Source organism: Hemiscyllium ocellatum, chromosome 3 (genome assembly GCF_020745735.1).
Source record: "Hemiscyllium ocellatum isolate sHemOce1 chromosome 3, sHemOce1.pat.X.cur, whole genome shotgun sequence".
Classification (NCBI taxonomy): Eukaryota; Metazoa; Chordata; class Chondrichthyes; order Orectolobiformes; family Hemiscylliidae; genus Hemiscyllium; species Hemiscyllium ocellatum.
In genome coordinates this window covers 92516758-92539281 of record NC_083403.1, presented here as the reverse complement: position 1 = coordinate 92539281, position 22524 = coordinate 92516758, and the positions used below count along the sequence as shown (strand labels likewise).

General features: G+C 43.7%; 1 protein-coding gene across 3 annotated transcripts in view; it reads left to right on the top strand.

Annotated features, from left to right (window-relative positions):
• Positions 1-22524, top strand: part of fam135a (family with sequence similarity 135 member A) — a 329943-nt gene that overhangs the window by 45726 nt on the left and 261693 nt on the right. The window lies entirely within an intron of this gene.

Genomic DNA, 22524 nt, shown 5'->3' with positions numbered 1-22524 from the left:
CAATAATACACTTTTAAAAATTATTTCAGGATAGAAATAACTCACAGCATTTCTTCGGCGGTTTAACTTTTACTGTTTTACCCTCTTAAATGCTGCAATACCTGACACTTTGCATTGAAAGAAGATACAATTGAAACTTCATTATCTTGTTGAATAACTGGCTGATAGTTGATGCAATTTTTTGGTTTCCATTTGTTTTTTAAGATGTGGCTATTGCTGTCCAGCCAATATTATTGCCTATTTCCTAAATGCCCTTGAGAAGATGTTGGTGAGCAGTATTCCTTCAAATATTTTTTCGGCTGCACAGACCTCCAAGGTCCATGTGAGGCAGCAACATCTAGAACTGGAAGTCAATACTGTCCTCAGCATCTGCATGTCAAATATTGTGCATGGAACATAGGGACAGATGTGTATGCAGCTGAGAGAGAACGTCGGCATTTTTTTGGACGCCCCCCCCCCCCCCGTCCCCGCAGTGTGTTTGTGTCTACAGTGCTGTTAGTTAGGGAGTCCCAGGATTTTGACTCAGTGCAAGCAAAGGAATGAGGATCCATTTCCAATTTAGGCTGATGAGTGGCTTTGTGGGGAACGTGTAGGTGGTGGTGTTCAAGGGTCCAATGGTCTCTGCCACATATGTCCTTTCCGAGTGTTAGTGGTGATGAGTTAGAAGGGATCTTCAAGGGACTTCGGTGAATTACTGCCATGTAGATAATGCATAATGTTGCTACTCTGCAGTGGTGATCGGGAAGGTGGATGGAATACCAATCAGGCATGTTGCTTTGTCTGGATGGTGGCAAACTTGACTGTTTGTTGGAGCTGCACCCATCCAGCAAGCACAGAATGCTTCATGATACTCCTGACTTGTATCCTGTACATTGTTGACCGCACCAATCAAGAAGTGAGTTATTCATCACAGAATTCGCAGTCTTTTGACCTGCTCTAGTAATCCCAAATTTTATTCAGCTGATTCAGTTCAGTTTCTCATCAGTGATATTTCCAGGATGTTCATGGGGGATTGAGCAAAAGTAATGTCATTGAATGTTCAGGAATGGTTGGATTGTTTCTTCTTGGAGATGGCAATTGCTCAGCACTTGTGTAGCATTAAAATTGCTTAGCACTTATTAGTTTGTATTGTCAGGCTTTGTTTTACATAGATACAACTGCATGAGACTTAAATGACTTGATTGCTGATACATGTTTTTTTGATTCCATAGAGAATCAGTGTCTTTCTATTAGCATCTCCAATAATGGAATAATTAAAACTAAGATTACACAAATTTTGTTAACTGAGTTTGAACACCTTCCCACTACTCCAGGACTGCTCAGAGACCCATGTAACCAAAAGCAAACGTTACTATATATGTTATTACTTGTATAAACTTTTGATTTTTGTTAAGTGTCATTTGCATCTTATTTAAATTTTAGGTCAGTCAGACTAATCAATCATCAACAAATGTTACCTGTTCTTTAGGTTTGTACTTTTTCAGAGAGTCTGAGAGAATATTATGTTTCAAATTATGTGTCAGATTTATCTTGGTAAACATTTAGTGGTTTGTTTCTTGTATTCAAGAGTGAGATAGGGTGGGTGGGGATGATTTCCAGGATATATGTGTGTTAGGCATTTTTGCTAATTGAAAGTACAGCATTCCTTCACAGGCTTAATGGATTGTGCAGTTGTAAATACCCCAGCATAAATATTGGGGTAAGTGTAGGCTAGTCACCCCAAGCTGTGTTTCTGTAGCTCTCATTAACAACTAATATCTTTGTATTCACAATTATTGGGACTGCAACATTTGGACTGGTTTTTATCAGCAAGAATTTTAAGTTTGAGTACTGTTATGATTTTTTTCAATCCTGCATAGTAATATTTAAATGTACATAAAACTAAACCAATGCACTAGATTATTTTGGTAAAAACATAGAACAGTACAGTACAGACGTTGGCCCTTGATGTTGTGCCGACTTTCATCCTACTCTAAGATCAAACTAACCTACATACTCTTCATTTCACTATCACCCATGTGCCTATCCAAGAGTTGCTTAAATGTCCCTAATGTATCTGACTCTACTATTACCACACACCTACCTTTTGACATGTCCAGTAAACCTTCCTCTAATCACCTTAAAATTATGCCCCCTTGTGATTGCCAGTTCCACCCGGGGGAAAAGTCTCTGGCTATCCACTCTATGCCTGTCCACATCTTGTACACCTCTATCAAGTCATTTCTCATCCTCCTTCGCTCCAATGAGAAAAATCCTAGCTTCCTCAACCTTGCTTCATAAGACATGCCTTCTAGTTCAGGCAGCATCCTGGTAACCTCTGTAAAGCTTTCACATCCTTTCTACAATGTGGCGACCAGGACTGAACACATTATTCCAAGTGTGGTCTAACCAGGGCTTTATACAGCTGCAGCATAGCCTCAACACTCTTAAACTCAATCCCCCTGCTAATGAAGCACACCATATGCCATCAGCTTGGGTGGCAACTTTGAGGGATCAGTGGATTTGGACCCCAAGATCCCTCTGTTCCTCCACATTGCCCAGAATCCTGCCTTTTAACCTTGTAATCTGCATTCAAATTTGACCTTCCAAAATGAACCACTATGCACTTTTCCAGGTTGAACTCCATCTGCCTCTTCTCAGACCAGTTCTGCAATCTGTCAATGTCCCGTTGAAACCTACAATATCCCTCCACACTATCCAAATTCCACCAACCTTCGCGTTATCGGCAAACTTACTAATCTACTCTTCCCCTTCCTCACGCAAGTCATTTATAAAAATCACAAAAAGCAGAGGTCCCAAAGTAGATTCCTGTGGGACACCATACGTCACTGAACTCCAGGCTGACTACTTTCCATCTACTACCACCCTCTGTCTTCTATGGGCCAGCCAAGTCTATAAGCTGAGAGTCAGATTTCCGTATATCCCATGCCGCCTCCTTTTCTGAATGAGCCTACTGTGGAGAACCTTATCAAACACCATGCTAAAATCCGCAGACCACATCCATTGCTCTACCTTTATCAATGTGTTTTGTCACATCCTCAAAGAATTCAATAAGGCTTGTGAAGTATGACCTGTCCCTCACAAAGCCATACCGACTATCTGTAATCAAGTTATGCTTTTCCAAATAATCTTAAGTTTATGTACTCTATTGTAATTAATCCTGGGGCATGCAGCCTCAAGGCTTATTTAAAACTTCTTACTTGAAACTTTATTGCAGATGAGGTACTTTGGAAATGAGTTAGCTTTATAGTGGGGCTTCTTTTGGTTTGAGTTGCATGCCATAATTTGGCCATAATCAGGTACAGCCCTGGGAATTGTCGCAAAACTCATATTGGCACAATGAACCTCTGGTGATGTGTTCACTAGAATTTAATGGAAAAATAATAATATTCTATAGAAGACTTAACAATAGATGGAGAGTGTTATGACTAGGATTCAGTAGAAGTTGAAATAAGTAATGACTTAATGCTTCTATAAATTTGCAAATAATTTGCCTTTACATATTTAATCAAATACTGGGATAACTGGAGTTGCTTTTTATTCTATTTTTATCACTAATTCCAGTTGTATATAATTAAGCATTTACAAATGAGGAAAGATCTGTTAAAATGAAGATTTTTGGTTGTTATATTTTTATTTCAGTTCTGACTGTTAGTACTAAGCGTGAATGGATAAAGTTTAAAGTTTAAATCATTTTAAATCAAGTTGTCGCATGAAAGTGAGACTGGTCTCATGGAGAAAGACAGAAGCAGTAATTTCATTGCACACACAACATGAAGCTGCTTCTTCATGCAGCTGCATTTTGCTCCTGTTCTATTTCAAACAGGTTTGTTGCCTCAACCTGACTCTGATTTTTAGTAAACACAGAGAATGTTGTAAATGCACATGTCTATCAGCATCTCAGAAGTGAGAAGCAGAGTTAATGCTTTGTCAGAATGAAATTTGAAATGACCTTGCATTAAACTTTTTTTCAGGATTTTTGCTTCCTTCTTTGGCTGAACACTGGAAGTTTAATTATTTGCAATCTGCACTTGTAACATAGTTTGAAAATTACATAAAGTGTAAAACTCAGAAACAGCCCACTGCGACCAATTGATCTATACTGTCATTTATGCTTCTCCTTTCATTCTTTATCTAATCCTATCTTATCCTTTGAATTTTTTTTAGCCTTTATTTTTTCAGCTTTTCTTTAAATGTGTCTATCCATTTACCTCTGTGGTTGTGAGTTACATTCTGTGAATAAAGAAGGTTATCCTGAATTCCCTTTTGAATTAATTCGTGATATTTTATATTTCTTGCCTTAAGTTATGGACTCCCCAACGAACGAAAGCATGCTTTTCTCTACTTTACCTTTCAAACTTTTGTGCTGATGTAGAAGCCTCTGGATCACATCTTGGTCTCTTGTGCCTTTCCTGATAAATGTGTGATCTCAGTTTAGGCATCACCTTTGTGAATCACTTTACTACCTTCTATGGTGCCACATTCTTATTATCATGTATTGCCCAGAGCAACATACATGTGTAGTCCATCCATGGTTGTGTATAAATACAACTGATGTAGCATGCAGCTGCATAAATAGAGAATTGGCTGAGTGATAGGAAGCAGAAAGTAATGGTCAATGAGTACATTTGGGCAGGTAGAAGGTTTGTGATGAAGTTCCTCAGGGGTCAGTATTGAGACCCTTTTCATGATATGTTATTGATCTGATCTTGGTGGGGTCAGATTCAGAGTTTGCAAGAAGTAAGGAGCAAAGGAAGTATTGCACGGGTCAGACCCGTGACATGTGCCTCTTGCTTGATGCGGGAGCTCAGGAACGTGGCTGACGTTCTGACGGCTCTGAAGCTGCAGATGGACTCATTGTGGAGCATCTGCGATGCTGAGGAAGTCATGGATAGCACGTTTAGTGAACTGGTCACACCGCAGGTTAGAATTGCTGAGGGAGACAGTGAATGGGTGACCAAAAGGCAGAAAAAGAGTAAGAAGGCAGTGCAGGTAGCCCCTGTGGTCATCCCCCTCCATTTTCTGTGCTGTTGGGGGAGATGGCTCACCAGGGGAGGGCAGCAGTTGCCAGGATCATGGCACTGTGGCGCGCACTGCTGTTCAGAAGGGCCATAGTCATAGGGGATTCTATTGTGAGGGGAGTAGGTAGGCGATTTTGTGGCCGAAAACGAGACTCCCGGATGGTATGTTGCCTCCCAGGTGCTCGGGTTAGGGATGCCACCGATCAGCTGCAGAACATTCTAAAAGGGGAGGGTGAACAGCCAGTTGTCTTGGTGCATATAGGCACCAGTGATATAAGTAAAAAATGAGATGAAGTCCTGAAAGCAGAATTCAGGGAGCTAGGAGAGAAGTTAAAAAGGAGGATCTCAAAGGTAGCGATCTCTATGCTAGCCAGCGTGGAAATGAAAAAAATAGGCATGATGAACACACGGCTTGAGGGATGGTGTAGGAGGAAGCGTTCAGATTTGTTGGACTTGGGACCGGTTCTGGGGAAGATGGGACTATTACAAAATGGACAGTCTACATCTGAACAAGACTGGAGTTTTTGCTACTGCTGCTGGGGAGGTTTTAAACTAATGTGGCTGGAAACCAGAAGACAAGGCAAATAGACAGCGAGGTGGAAACTGGAGACTAAGTATCATGAAGATAGCATTAATAAGGGGATGAGTAGGCAGAGAGCAGATGAACGCAAAAGAACTGGTGGCCTGAAGTGCAAGGAGTATAGTGGGTAAGGCAGATGAACTTAGGGCTTGGATTGATGCCTGGGAGTATGACGCTACTGCAATCACAGAGACTTGGTTGAAGGAAGGGCATGATTGGCAATAAATGTTCCAGGATATAGATGCTTCAGACAGGACACGGAGGAGTAAAAGGGGGGGTGGAGTTGCATTGCTGGTCAGGGATGACATAATGGATGTGCTAAAGGAGGACATTATGGAGAGCTTGAGGAGTGAGGCATTATGGGTGGAGCTGAGAAATAAGAAGGGTGCAGTTGCATTGTTGGGGCTGTATTACAGGCCTCCCAACAGTGAGCATGAGGTAGAAGAACAATTAGATGAACAGATTGTGGAAAGATGTAGAGGTGACAGGGTGGTGGTGATGGGAGATTTTAATTTTCCCAACATTGACAGAACAAAACTCTGGTGCAGCTGTACTTGGAGTATTCTGTAAGTCCTGTTCAACACATCATAGGAAGGATATGGAAGCTTTGGAAAGGGTTCAGACGAGATTTATTAGAATGTTGCCTGGTATGGAGGGACGGTCTGGGTTAGTTGCAGTGGTCGGTATATTGGGTCCAGGTCGATGTACTTTTTGATTGAATCAGTGGATGAGTAAGATTCAATCAATAAGCACATCGACCTGGACCCAACATACCGACCACTGCAATGGAGAGCTGGAACTGACAACCAGAAGCAGCAGAGACAAACCACGATAAATGCTGGAGGAAACCTCACAGAAACACTTCACAGGAGGCTCCCAAGCACTGAGGATGTCACCTAGATAGGGGACAAAACGTCTGCAACACAAATTCCCAGCTCGGCGAACAGAACCACAACAACGAGCACCCGAGCTACAAATCTTCTCACAAACTTTGAACATATGGACAAAAATGGGATAGTGTAGGTTAGATGGACTTCAGATTGGTTTCACAGATCGGTAAAACATCGAGGGCCAAAGGGCCTATACTGCGCTGTAATGTTCTGTATTAGATTAGATTACGTACAGTGCAGAAACAGCCCAACCAGTCCACACCGACCCTCCGAAAACCAACCCACTCAGACCCATTCCCCCTAACTAATGCACCTAACTCTACAGGCAATTTAGCATGGCCAATTCACCTAACCTGCACATCTTTGGACTATGGGAGGAAACCAGACCACCCGGAATAAACCCACGCAGACACTGGGAGAATGTGCACACTCCACACAGACTGTCGCCCGAGGCTGGAATCAAACCCAAGTCCCTGGTGCTGTGAGGCAGCAGTGCTAACTGCTGAGCCACCCTTCAAAACCTCCACATCCTTCTGGTAAGTGATGACCAGAATTGAATACAATAGTCCAAATGTGGCCTAACTAAAGTTCTATAAAACTGCAACATTAGATTACTTACAGTGTGGAAACAGGCCCTTCGGCCCAATAAGTCCACACCGACCCGCCGAAGCGCAACCCACCCATACCCCTACATTTACCCCTTACCTAACACTAGGTGCAATTTAGCCTGACTGTGGGAGGAAACCGGAGCACCCGGAGGAAACCCACGCAGACACGGGGAGAACGTGCAAACTCCACACAGTCAGTCGCCTGAGTCGGGAAATGAACCCGGGTCTCAGGCCCTGTGAGGCAGCAGTGCTAACCACTGTGCCACCGTGCCGCCCACTAGGTTCAAGGTTTATATAAAGATTTGTAGCTTGGGTGCCAGTTGCAGTTGTGGGTGTGTTCGCCAAGCTGGAAAGTTGGTTTGCAGATGTTTTGTCCCCTTTCTAGGTGACATCAGTGCTTTGGAGCCTCCTGTGAAGCGCTGTTGTACAGTGTCATTTGACTTTGTTCCCGCTGCTTACGGTTGGCAATTTGTACACTTTATACTCCAAAGATGAAGGCAAGCATACTATATGCTGCCTTGACCACCTTATCCACTTGTGAACTGTGGACCTATACATTTACATCTCTCTGTATGCTCATGCTACTAAGGGTTCTGCTATTTACTGTATACTTTCTTCTTGCATTAGATCTTCTAAACTGCATCATTTTGCATTTGTCCGGATTAAACCCCATCTTCCATTTCTCCACTGAAGTCTTCAGCCTTTCTACATTCTGCTGAATCCCCTGGTAATCCTCCTCACTATCCACAGATGCTCCAATCTTTGTATTGTTCGCAAACCTATGAATCAAACCACCAACATTCTCCTCCAAATCATTTTTCTACATTACAAAAATAGCAGTCCCAGCACTGGTCACATATCTCCAGTCTTAAAAGCCCCTTACATCCTACTTTGTCCTCTGTCTAAGCTAGTTCTGTAGCTACCATACCAGCTCATAATGTATCACATGTGACTTCACCTTTTGTATTAGACTGCCATGAGGGACCTTGTCAAAGGCATTGCTAGAGTACACATAGACAACATTAGAGTGGTGCTGGAAAAGCACAGCAGGTCAGGCAGCATCTGAGGAGCAGGAAAATCAACTCCCCCTCCCACTCTGCTGAGGACATGCAGGTCCTGGGCCGCCTCCTTCGCCACTTCCTTATCACCCGATGCCTGGAGGAAGAATGCCTCATCTTCCACTTCGGAACACTTCAACTCCAGGGCATCAATGTGGACTTCACCAGTTTCCTCATTTCCAACCCCCCCACCTTACCCCAGTTTCAACCTTCCAGCTCAGCACCATCCTCATGACCTGTCCTACCTGCCAATTTTCCTTCCCACCAACCTATCACCTTTATCCTCACCTCGATCCACCACACTGCCATTATCAATCATCTTTGTCGCTTCCTCAAAAAACTCAAGTTTGTGAGACCCGACCTTCTCTGTGCAAAGCCATTCTGCCTATTGCTAAAAAGTCCATATTTTTCCAAATGTGAAAAAATCCAATCCCTCACTACCTTTTACAGTAATTTTGCTACCATTGATGTAAGACTCGCAGATCTGTAATTTCCCAGATTATCCCTGTTGCCCTTCTTAAACAAAAGAACAACATTGGCTATTCTCCAGTCCTTTGAGACTGTGTTGGCTGGAATTTATTTGATTTCATTCCCACTGCTTACGGTTGGCAATTTGTATACTTCGTACCCCAGCAGATGAAGATGAGCATACCATATGCTGCCTTGACCACCTTATCCGCTTGAGAACTGTGAACCTGTACATCTAAATCCCTCTATGTTGATGCTGCTAAGAGTTCTGCCATTTACTGTATACTTTCCTCCCGCATTAGATCTTCCAAACTGCATCACTTTGCATTTTTCCAGATTAATCCCCACCTACTATATCTCCACCGAATTCTTCAGCCTTTTATATTCTGCTGAATCCCCTGGTAATCCTCCTCACTATCCACAGCTGCCCCAATCTTTGTATTGTTCGCAAACTTATGAATCAAGCTACCCACATTCTCCTCCAAATCATTTTTCTACATTACAAAAATAGCGGTCCCAGCACTGATTCCTGCAAAACAGCACTGGTCACAGATCTCTAGTCTTAAAAACACCCTTCCATCCTTACTTTGTCCTCTGACTAAGCCAGTTCTGTAGCCACCTCACCAGCTCACTATGTATCACATGTGACTTCACCTTTTGTATTAGACTGCCATGAGGCACCTTGTCAAAGGCATTGTCCACATAGACAGCATCCACCACACTGCCATTATCAATCATCTTTGTCACTTCCTCAAAAAACTCCATTTAAATTTGTGAGACACGACTTTCCCTGCACAAAGTCATTCTGCCTATTGCTAAAAAGTTTATATTTTTCCAAATGTGAAAAAATCCAAACCCTCAGAACCTTCTGTGGTAATTTCGCTAGCATTGATGTAAGGCTAGCTAACCTGTAATTTCCCAGATTATCCCTGTTTCCCTTCTTAAACAAAGGAACAACATTGGCTATTCTCCAGTCCTTTGAGACTTTAAAGAGGATTGGGTGGGGGGTATCCAGAAGTGTATAGGGGGGTGTGGTGGGGCTAGTGTTAAGGGTAGGAGGGATGGTTATAGGTGGATGCAGTAGGAGGTTGTTGTGATTGGTCAGTGGGAAGAGTGGAGCGGTTTGGTGAGTAGAAAGATGGACAGAAGTCAGGTCAGGGAGGTAACAAGGAGGGGTGGGGCTAGACATTGGATAAGGCTAGGGGAGGAGAGATTTTGAAGCTGGTGAAATCAATGTTGAGGTCAGCGGGCTGTAAGCTTTCCAGGTGAAATATAAGGTATTGTTCCTCCAGTTTCTTTTTGGCCTCACTCCAACAGTAGAGGAGACAAATGATTGCCACGTCGCCGGGAGAGTGGCAGTGGGAATTAAGTTTACAAGTTCTCCATGTTTGTGTGGGTTCCTCCGGGTGCACTGGTTTTCTTTCCCAGTCCAAAGGTGTGCAGAATAGATGCAATGGCTGTGCTAAAATTGCACTCTAGTGTTCAGATATGTGCAGGTGAGGTGGATTACCATGGTAAATTGGGGTTATGGGAATGGGGTAGATCTGGATTGGATGGTTTTTATTTGGAAGGTTGGTGCATACTCCATGTGCCAAACGATCTTTTTCTGCACTGTAGGGATTCTATGATTCTACGGTCACCCAACTCCTTGTCTGAATAGCCATTACTGGTTGTGTGACCAGCTCGCTAAATGTACTGTCTTCATAGTGAGGTCATCTGCAGCTCCAGGCACTCCATGTGGAAAATCAAAAGCTACAGCTGAACACACTTGTTGCATACATAGTCACCATGAACACTGGAAGTGTCCCTGATTTCTCACATATTACAGGCGTTAAATTCCCTTGTTACTGTGAACCTTCTCAACTAAATCAACCTTATCAAATGCAAATCATAGTCTTGGAACTGATTGCAAAAGTTTATCCACTCGTCACCAAACTCCAGTCTCTCACTCCCACTCTCTGTTCCCAGGAGACCACAACTACAAAATGTACTTTATCTTTCTCCAAACACTACTCACTCAATTTTTAAACCTGGTTCCTAAGCAACCAAGTTATGTCATTTTTCGAGTCATGTTGTCACCTCTAGTGACGCTCTACCCCTAGCTTCAGATCCATAATGCTGCTGCTCACCTCAAAGTTTGCTATCTTTTGCTGTGTTGCTGCTGTCACTGCTTGAACTGTCCTCGGTCCAGACCCTGCTCCTCAGGTATTTATCCCCTGCTGCCACTGTTTACACCCAGGTTCACTCTCCTTCACTCTGTACCACTTGGACTGATGCAGAGAAATGTGAGGTGGTGCATTTTGTTAAGAAGGTCATTGAAAGTCAATAGGGATACAATTCTGAAGAGGATAGAGGAGCAGAATGACCTGGGTGCATATGTTAGAAATGTTGAAGGTCAGTTAGAAATAGCGGTTAATAAAGCATACAGTATCTTTGGCTTTATTAATAGCACCATAGAGTACAAGAGCAGAGCAAGGTGATGTTGAACTTGTTCCAGACACTTGTTAGATCTCCACTGCATTACTAGGAGAAAGTGAGGACTGCAGCTGCTGGAGATCAGAGTTGAAAAGTGTGGTGCTGGAAAAGCATAGCAGGTCAGGCAGCATCCGAGGAGCAGGAGAATCAATGTTTCGGGCATAAGCCCTTCATCAGGAATGTTGAAGGACTTACACCCGAAACGACGATTCTCCTGCTCCTCGGATGCTGCCTGACCTGCTGTGCTTTTACACCTCCACACTTTTCAACTCAGCTGCATTACTGTGTACATTCCTATGTGCACATAGGAAAGATGCAAATGTATAGGAATGAATGCAGAAATGGTTTACAAGAATCGTTCAGGAATGAGAATTTTCAATTCTAAGGATAGATTGAAGATGTTTGAACTGTTCTCCCTGGAGACAAGAAGGCTGAAAGGAGATTTAATAGAAGTTTACAAAATTGTGAGCAGGCTGGACAGAGTAGACAGGGAGAAGCTGTTTCCACTTATACGTGGAAAAAGAATAAGGGGACACAGATTTAAAGTAGTGTGCAAATGGCACAAAAGTAATATGAAAGCAGCACTTTTTCACACTGCAAGTATTTAATGCATGAATTCAATGCCTGGAAGTGTTGTGAAGACATGTGCAATTGACACAGTCAAAAATCACATGACACCGCGTTATATTCCAACAGGTTTATTTGAAACTGCAACCTTTTGGAGCCCCACGCCTCCCTCGAGCAGCTGGTGAGAGAGAATTGAATTGAATTTATTGTCACGTTTACCAAGGCACAGGGGAAAGCTTTGTTTTGCGAGCAATACAGGCAGATCACAGAGTTCAGTAGCATAGATAAGTAAATAATAGGTAAACAATGGCAAAATCAAAAACGCAAGTACTTACGAATGTTAAGAGTTTGTGAGTCCGTTCATTACTCTAGCAACAGTAGGGTAGAAACTGTTTCAAAACCGGCTGGTGCGTGTGTTCAGGCTTCAGTACCTTCTCCTCGATAGGGTGGGATCGAACTTTGAGAATGCTGGCGGCCTTTCCTTGCCACTGGGCCTGGTTGATGGATTCCGTGGATTGGAGGTTGGCCTTTATGATTCTCTGGGCTGAGTTCACCGCTCTCAATAAGTGTCTCCGATCTTCAATTGCCTGATACATCCAGACAGAATGCTCTTGATGGCGCACCTATAAAACTTGGCAAGGGTGTTCACCATCATGCCAAATTTTCTCAGCTGCCTGAGGAAGAAGAGATGTTGTTGAGCTTTTGTAACCAGTGCATTCACATGAAGAGTCCAGAAAGCTTGTTGTGGATAACCACTCCCAGAAGCTTGAAACTCTCCACCCCGTTCTACCTCTGTGCTGTTAATGTGTAGGGGGCGGGCATGAGTAACATCCCTCCGAAAGTCAATAATGAGTTCCTTGGTTTTGCTGGCATTGAGACTGGGTTGTTCTCAGTGCACCATTTTTCCAGGTCTTCCACCTCCCATCTGTAGTCTTTTTCGTTGCCATCTGAGATTTGACTGACTATGGTGGTGTCATCAGTGAACTTGTAAATGGCATTATTCTGGTATTTGGCGACATAGGCATGGTATACAGTGAGTACAGTAAGGGGCTGAGTGTGCACTCCTGGGGGGGCTCCAGTGTTGAGTGTTAGTGAGGATGAAATATTGTCCCCAGTCTTCAATGATTGTGGCCTGTGGGTCAGGAAACTGAGAATCCAGTTGCAGAGAGTGGGGCTTAGTCCAAGATCATAAGTTTAGTAATCAGTCCCGAGGAGATAATAGTGTGAAGGCTGAACTGTAGTCTATGAGTAGGATTCTTAAATTGCTGTTCTTGGTGTCAAGATTTAAGGGAGGAGTGAAGGGCAAGTGATATGGCATCTGACCTGGATCTGTTGGTCCAATAGGCAAGTTGGAGAGGATCTAGAGTAGTGGGGAGGCTGGAGTTGATTAATGCCATGACCAGCCTTTCAAAGCACTTCATGACCACCGAAGTTAGGGCCATTGGGCGATAGTCATTGAGACATGCTGTGTGAGTCTTTTTATGATGTTGGCCCTCTTGAAACAGGCAGGAACAGTGACCTGCTGCAGGGAAAATTTGAAGCTGTCAGAGAAGACCTCTGCTAGTTGATCTGTGCGTGCTCTGAGTGCATGGCCTGATACTCCATTTGGTCCCATCGCTTTCCTTGAATTCACATGAAGGAAAGCTGATCTGACTGTTGGGCTAGTTTGGTCAGGACTTGTTGGAGTAGGTGTTACATCTCCACCAAAATTTTGCTCAAGGTGTGTATCGAAGGCGTTGAAATTATCTGGAAAGGATGCATCATCGTCTGCTATCTTGCACTGTCTCTTTTTAGAGCATGTAATGTCATTCAGTCTTTGCCATCATCGCTGGGTGTCTGTCTGGGTCTCTAGTTTGGTTTGGTATTGATCCTTGGTTGTCATAATGGCTCTGCGAAGGTCATACTTGGATTCCTTATATTTGAGTGGGTCGCCTGAACAGAAGGCCTCACACCTGGTTTTTAGCAGGTTCTGTATGTCCTGATTCATCCAGGGTTTTCTGTTGGGGAAACACCCAGATTGACTTCCTCGGTATGCAGTCCTCCACACACTTGCTGATAAAGTCTGTGACGGGAGTGGCGTACTCATCCAAGGTACCTGTGGACTGTTTGAGTGGGACAATGCTCAGGGTGCCAACAAGGGCAAAAATTGCCACCAGTAGCACCAATCAGCTGATTCCAGACAGCACTGCAGTTGACCCTGTGCCTTCTTCGACCAGCACTGGACCTGTATCCGCGAGAATACATTGGACACAGATTTTATAAGTAAAAGGTCAAAGGATCATATAACTTAAGCGAATGCATTGAACAAACCAAGTTGGCTATTAAGTCTTTAATCCATTCATGGAGATGCAGGTTTTTGACTGATTATTATATAAATCCCAGAATTTCTTTCCCAAGATAGCTTAAGGTTTTATCAGTATATAAGAGGTGACATCTCGGGTCAGACAATGTATTTTAGGTGTGAGGCATTGTTTTGAGTCTTTGTGTCTCAACCTGGAATCAGACTGGTTTTATTTTCAAAGTAGGAATTTATAAAATGCCACATTGACTGACTGCCTACAGGTTGTGCGCTTTTTGAACAAATTGGAATGTATCTGCAAAAACTGAAGCTCTCAGAGGACACCCATGTAAACATGTGGAGAATATGCAGATTCCACATAGACAGTTACCCGAGGCTCAAATTGAATCCAGGTCCCAGGCGCTATGAGGCAGCAGTGCTCATCACTGAGCCACCAAGGTGCCCTATATTTGATGTGAGGACGTTCCACCAATACTTTTATGGATGAAAATTTGTCGTAGTCACCGATCACAAACTCTGGTGTGAGGTGCTGAAGGAATACAAGGTGATACCACCTGTACCTTCTGGTAGAATTCAGTTTTGGGCCCTTATTCCCAGCACATACAAGTACAAACTAGAACACTGTCCCAGAAGTTCTAATGCTGATGCCTTGAGTCGTATCCCAGTGGCATATTGGGGCCGCCCCGGAAGTGTCCGATTTGATTTTAAACTTTCCGGACACCCTTCCAGTCACGATGGATGATATCCAACTGTGGATACAAAAAAATCCTGTCCTAGTGAAACCGAAACAGCTGGTGGTAACGGGGGAAACAGAAGGGCCATCGCAACTTGGATTGAAACCTTTTTGGACCTGGCCAGACTAGATCACAAGACGGAGGACTGCATATTACTGTGGTGAGCAAGCGTGATTATTCTGAGTGAAAGTCACCACCAGATATTGTCTGAACTCCTCTTGGGTTTCCAAGATGAAGATGTTGGCAAGAGGCATTTCTGTTGGCCAGGACTGGATGCTGATATAGCTGCAATAATGGGAAAGTGCCCAGAGTGCCAACAAGGGCAAAACATGCCACCAGTAGCACCCCCACATTCATGGGAATGGTCAGATTCCCTGGATTTGGTTGCATGCAGATTGTGCTGGTTCTTTTGTGGGCTCAATGTTCCTGGTCATTGTGGGCATCCATTCAATGTGTTTGGATGTGCACAAAGTTTGTTCAGCAAACTTGAATGACAATTGAGAAGCTGTGAATATCAGTCGCAGCACACAGGCTCCCTGAAACACTGGTCACAGATAATGGGACATCATTTACCAGCAAGGAATTTAAATTTGACTAAAGTACAATGGCATTTGGCACAGAAGGACAGCTGCACACCAACTGTCATCCAATGATCTAACAGAAAGACCTGTCCAAAAGTTGAAGGTAGGTTTAAAGAAACTGCCTCTTATGTCCTGGTTCCTGTTGATAACTGGACTACCTCACATGCAGTAACGGATAGCTCCAGTGAAGTTGCTGATGGGGAGAAGATTCCGTGCCAGATTAAACCTGCGCTTGGTGCCAGAATCCCGAAATGAACCTGCATGGGTATGAGGCAAGGGAGACATAATGTCAGTCCTGTGACTTGCAAAGTTCGGGTAGGTGATTCAGTCCAGAACAAACACGTGGATCACCTGAAAGCAATTACCTCGCGAATGGGGCAGGAGTTAACCTGGCCCCTCACAACAGCCTGAATGCCTGGTCAAAACCACAGGGGTGCTCTCCCTCCATCCATTGTCAAGGAAACTGGAGAGTGTGAAATAGATGTTGCTTTGATACTGTTGCGACTGGAAGAAGAGGAGGAGACTCTTCTGGGACGTTCAGGTGCAAGAGATGGGCCATGATCCAGTGCACACCACTTATGTCATGATTCCGAGTCAGAGGAACCAGACCTGGGGCAAAAGCAACGCAGAAGCAGTTATAAGTGAAAGACGAGGCCCACATCCCTGGACCTAAGTGGGGGGGATGTAGTGATTGGGACCAGGTTGACCTCATTGGCCCAGGTTAACAACCCCAATCAAGAACCCCATTCTAACCAGAAGATTAATAAAATAAAAAAAACTAGGAGATTAGAATCTCCTCAGTTGATGATTGACTCCGAGCTGGCTGACCACATTGCAGTTATTTCATGTATCATTAAAGGTGTCTGTTTAAACATCAACCTTTTAAGACTAAAATTAAAATTTCTCTGAGGATTGATAATGTTTGGATCTCCCTTCCTCAAAAGGCTGTGGAAGCAGACACCTTGAAAGAAAAAGGTAAACGGGTTCTTGATATACAAGGGGGTGTATGTTTGTTTACATGGGAGGAATGTGGAATAATCAGACGAGCCGAAAAAAAAGATTTTTAGGTGTCGCCTGACCGACTCCTGCTAATTTATATATAGTACATGTTTGTGTGTGTGTGTGTGTGTGTGTGTATATGATTGTACAGTAATGTTTATTTTTGTTTGTTCAGAACTGTAGAATCTTGTGGCTTTATTCTCATAGTAAGTATCTTGTGTTTTCAAACTTGATCTGCTTTAAGTTTAAAAATGTCACTTGTCCCTCATCAGGCTCTTGTAAATGTTATAGTTTTACAAGGGACCATAACAATAGAAACTTGGGTACAAGGTTACATTGGCAACTTTGAACAGAGAACAGGAAAGAAGTTCTTCGCAGAGGCAATTGTGAAGTTTTCAGTTAATTTGAATTAACTTTTAACATTGTCAGTTTCATAGTTTCTGCTTCAATGTGATTAGTCAGGTGGATGAAAAGAAATGTTGATGAAGTGAAACTTCAGGAAAAGTATATAGAGCATGGCTGAACTTAATGCCTTTAAATGATATGAGACTGCATCACAATTACATGAAAGTAAGTTAAATAATTCTCTTTCATGTTCTATTCACAGTTAAAGTTGGGTTGTTTTATGTTCAGGGAAATTGGGGGTAAAAGAAATGACAGAGACCTTAAACAAGTACCTTATCTGCTTTCACTTGCTGAAGATATCAAAGAAATTCTTAAGGTGGTGGAAGCCAGCTAGTTAGAATGAGGAACTTAAGTTTTAAGATAACTATGAATAAGTCAGGATGTTGTGGCAAGATACTAAATTGGGAAAGGGCAAATTACATCAGTATTAGGCAGGAACTACAGAGTGTGAATTTGGAGGAGCTGTTATCAGGCAAGTCCGTATTGGACATATGGGAATTGTTTAAAGACATGCTGATGAGAGTTCAGGAGCAGCATGTACTAGTAAGGAGGAAGAACAAGAATGGCAAGGTAAGGGACCCTTAGGTAGCGAGGGAGATTGTGAATTTAGTCAAAAGGAAAAAAGAAGCTAAAATTGGACAGGGCTTATGAAGAATATAAAGAAAGCAGGAAATGACTCGAGGGAATGAGGAGATCAAGAAGGGGCCATGAAATGATTTTGGCAATTAGGGTTAAAGAGAATCCCAACGTATTCTATGCATACATTTTAAAAACAAGAAAATAGCTTGGGAGAAGGTAGTACCACTTGAGGATAAAAGAGGGACCTTGTGCTTAGAGGCAGAGGATGTTGATGAGATCCTAAATGTGTCGGCATTCACCCAGGAGAAGGATATAGAAGATAATGAGATTTGTGTGGAGCACGCTAATATGTTAGGGCATTTTGAGATCAAGAAAGAATTAATTGAGGGGCTCTTGAAGAGCATTAAGGTGGATAAGTCCTGGGGCTTGATGGTATCTACCCCAGGTTATTGAGAGAGGCAAGAGAGGACCTTTTGACCAAGAGCTTTGTATGCTCGCTTGCCACTGGAAAGGTTTCAGAGGATTGGCAAGTGGCTAATGTTGTGCCTCTGTTCAAGAAGGGAAATGGGGGTAATCCAGAAAACTATAGACTGGTGAGCCTCAACTTCAGCATTTGGGAATGCTCTTGGAGAGAATTCTTAGGGATAGGATTTACGCATACATTTGGAAAAGCAAGTCTTAATTAGGGACAGCCAGCATAGCTTTGTGTGGAGTAGGTCATGTCTTACTACCTTGATTGAACTATTTGAGGAAGTGATGAAGGTGATCGATTAGGGTAGAGCAGTGGATATTGTCTGCATGGATTTTTGTACAACTTTCAACCTGGTAGGCTCTTCCAGATGTTTAAGGTGTACGGGATGTACAATGACTTGGCCACTTAGATTCTGAATTGACTTGCCCATAGAAGACTGAGGGTAGTGGTGGAAGGCTGTTTTTCTGGCTGGAGCTCTGTGACTATTGGTGTTCCGTAGGGATCCAGACTGGGATCTCTACTGTTTGTGATATGTATAAGTAACATGATGAAAATGTAGATGTGTAGGTTAGTAAGTTTGCAGACGATATACCGATCAGTGAAATTGTGGATAGTGTAGAAGGCAGTCAAAGAATACAGTAAGCTTTAGCTCAAGGCGGATAAATGACAGATGGAGTTTAATCCAGTTAAGTGTGAGGTACTGCATTTTGGGAAATCAACTATGAAAGAAAAGTACACAGTTAATGGCAGGACCCTGAACAACATTGATATACAGAGTGACTTTGGAGTTCAAGATCATACCTTCCTGAAAGTTGCCATGCAAGTAGATAGGATGGTAAAGAAGGCATATGCTTGTTTTTATTGGTCAGGGAATTGAGTACAAGAATCAGGATGTTATTTTGCAGATTGAGAAGATCTTGATTGGGCCAAACTTAGAGTATTGCATTCAAATCTGGTCGCCACTTGACAGGAAGAATATGGAGGCTCTGGAAAGGGTGAAGGAGAGAAGGTGTTGCCTGGATTAGAGAGTATGAGCTATAAGGGGAGGATGGACAAACTTGGGTTGTTTCCTCTAGAGTGGTGGAGGCTGAGGGGAGATTTGATAGAAGTCTATAAAATTATGAAATGTGTAGACAGAGTTGACAGTCAGAATCTTTTTCCCAGAGTTGAAATGTCTAATACTAGGGGCATGCATTTAAGATGAGAGGGAGCAAGTTCGAAGGATATGTGAGGGGCAGAGTCTGGAACGTGCTACTAGACTTTGTGGTGGAGGCAAATATGATAGGGGTATTTAAGGGATTTTTAGAAAAGCACATGAATATGCAATAAATGAAGGGATATGGATCAAGGGCATGCAGAAGGGCTTAATTTAATTTCACATCATGTTTGGCGCAACATTGTGGGCTGAAGAACCCGTTCCTGTGCTGTACAGTCTACATTCTGCAACCTAAAGTCAGTACAGCTGAAGAAATAATGCAGGTATTAATGGGCCTAAGTGCTACAATCTCCTAGACTTGACTGCTTGTATGAATCTTCAGGAATTTTAAGAGATGGCTATAAAGGTAGTAGATTTATTAGTCTTATTTTTCTGGAATTTCTTAGGTCTCAGACAGTTTCCAACGTTTGGAGGGTAGTGATCATGTCCCTGCTATTTAAGGTGGAAGGGAGAAAATGGAGAATGTGTGCCAGTCAGCCTGATATCCTTAGTCAACAAAATGCTAGAATCTGTTATTAAGGATGATGTTAGCAGTTGGAAAGTTATACTGTACTGTGATGAAGAGGAGTAAATACAAGTTTGTGAAAAGGAGTTTTCTTTGCCAAATTTGTTGGAGGATTTTGAAGATGTAACCAATTGGAAGGCTACAGGGGATCTCGCTGAAATAACATATTTGGATTTTCAAAAATAATTCAATCAGGTTCACACAGGCGGATATCACAAAATTGGGGCTCATCGGTTTGGATGGATTAGCATGAATTAATAATTGTTTAATGGACACAAAAATGGGAACAAACAAGGCATTTCCAACTTGGTGATCTGTAACTAGCAGGTAACTGCAAGGATCAGTGTGTAGACCTCAGCTGATTTGGAAGATGAGATTGAGTGTAATGTATTTCAAGTTTGTTGACAGTACAAAGTTAGGGACAAGGGTAGACAGTTAAAAAGGCTGCTGATGGGAACTGAAAAATGTATTGCTGGAAAAGCGCAGCAGGTCAGGCAGCATCCAAGGAGCAGGAGTATCGACGTTTCGGGCATAAGCCCTTCTTCAGGAATGAGGAGGGTGTGCCAAGCAGGCTAGGATGAAAGGTAGGGAGGAGGAACTTGGGGGAGGGGTGTTGGGAATGTGATAGGTGGAAATAGGTTAAGGTGAGCGTGATAGGCCGGAGAGGGGTGGGGCGGAGAGGTCGGGAAGAAGATTGCAGGTCAAGAAGGTGGTGCTGAGTCCAAGGGTTGGGACTGAGATAAGGTGGGGGGGAGGGGAAATGAGGAAGCTGGAGAAATCTGCATTCATCCCTTGTGGTTGCAGGGTTCCTAGGCAGAAGATGAGGCGCTCTTCCTCCAGGCGTCGTGTTGCCATGGTCTAGCGATGGAGGAGGCCAAGGACCTGCATGTCCTTGGCGGAGTGGGAGGGGGAGTTAAAGTGTTCAGCCACAGGGTGGTTGGGTTGGTTGGTGCGGGTGTCCCAGAGGTGTTCTCTGAAACCTTCCTCAAGTAGGCGGCCTGTCTCCACAATGTAGAGGAGGCCACATGGGGTGCAATGGATTAGTAAATGTTGTGTGTGGAGGTGGAGGTGAATTTGTGACGGATATGGAAGGATCCCTTGGGGCCGAATGAGGGAAGTGAGGGGGGAGGTGTGGGCGTAACTTTTGCATTTCTTGTGGTTGCAGGGGAAGGTGCCGGGAGTGGAGGTTGGGTTGGTGGACCTGACAAGGGAGTCGAGGAGGGAGTGGTCTTTCCGGAATGCTGATGGGGAGGGGAGGGAAATATATCCTTGGTGGTGGGGTCTGTTTGGAGGTGGCGGAAATGACGAAAGATGATACGATGTATCTGGAGGTTGGTGGGGTGGTAGGTGAGGACCAGTGGGGTTCTGTCCTGGTGGCGATTGGAGGGGCAGGGTTCAAAGGTGGAGGAGCAGGAAGTGGAGGAGATGCGGTGGAGAGCATTCATCAACCATGTCTGAGGGGAAATTGCGGTCTTTGAAGAAGGAGGCCATCTGGGTTGTTCGGTATTGGAATTGGTCCTCCTGGGAGCAGATGCAGCGGAGGCAAAGGAATTGGGAATATGGGATTGCATTTTTACAGGGGCAGGGTGGGAGGAGGTGTAATCTAGGTAGCTTTGGGAGTCAGTCGGTTTATAGTGAATGTCCGTGTTGAATCGGTTGCCTGAGATAGAAATGGAGAGGTCTAGGAAGGGGAGGGAGGAGTCTGAGATGGTCCAGGTAAATTTGAGGTCGGAGTGCAAGGTGTTAGTAAAGTGGATGAACTGTTCAACCTCCTCGTGGAAGCACGAGGTAGCACCAATACAGTCATCGATGTAGCGGAGGAAAAGGTCGAGGGTGGTGCCAGCGTAGCTGCGGAAGATGGACTGTTCCACATATCTGACGAAGAGGCAGGCATAGCTGGAGCCCATGCAGGTGCCCATGGCTACTCCTTTGGTTTGGAGGAAGTGGAAGGATTGGAAAGAGAAGTTGTTCAGAGTGAGGACCAGTTCAGTCAGTCGAAGGAGGGTGTCAGTGGAAGGGTACTGGTTGGGTTGGCGGGAAAGGAAGAAGCGGAGGGCTTTGAGTCCTTCATGATGGGGGATGGAGGTGTATAGGGATTGGATGTCCATGGTGAAGATAAGGCGTTGGGGGCCGGGGAAGCGAAAATCCTGGAGGAGGTGGAGGGCGTGGGTGGTGTCCCGAACGTAGGTGCGGAGTTCTTGGTCTGAGGGGGACAGGACCGTGTCGAGGTATGCAGAGATGAGTTCGGTGGGGCAGGAGCAGGCTGAGACAATGGGTTGGCTGGGGCAGTCAAGTTTGTGGATTTTGGGCAGGAGGTAGAAACGGATGGTGCGGGGTTGTGGGACTATGAGGTTGGAGGCAGTGGATAGGAGATCCCCCGAGGTGATGAGGTTATGGATGGTCTGGGAGATGATGGTTTGTTTGTGGGAGATGGGGTCATGGTCAAGGGGGCAGTAGGAGGAGGTGTCCGGACAAATGAATGACATGAAATGCAATGTGTTCAAGTCTGAAATTAATCACTTTGCTAGGGTGTGTTTTAAAAAAAGTAGAATATTCCTTGAATTTTGAAAGAATGGGAAATGTTTTTGCAAGCACCTAGGTATTTTTATATATGAATTACAAAGTTAGCATGTAGGTATAACAAGCAATTAGGAAATCACAGGACAAGTTAGCTTTTCTTACAAAAAGTGATTGGACTCTGAGAACGCTCTAAATTTGAAAATTAAACTTGTTCCACATTCAGATTATTTTGAACATTTAGGTGGGAACTAAAGAAAAGATTAAGGTTGCTCAATGTTAAATTTCAATCCATTTTTATATAATTTAGATGGAAGTTGATGGCTTAAAAATGGGTCTCCAGATTTTAAAAGTGGGGATAATTTTGGCTTTTATCAATCCTGAATAACGAGGAGGAAAGAAGAACAAGAATGAGGCAGGTAATTGAGAATTAAATTTAAGTAAGTCTATAGCATCATGGAGGTAGTGTTGAGATCAGGATTCCTGCATCCTGAGCAAGTTATGTTGTTCGAGCAGGCTAAAGTTGACTTTGAGAACAGCTGGCTACACA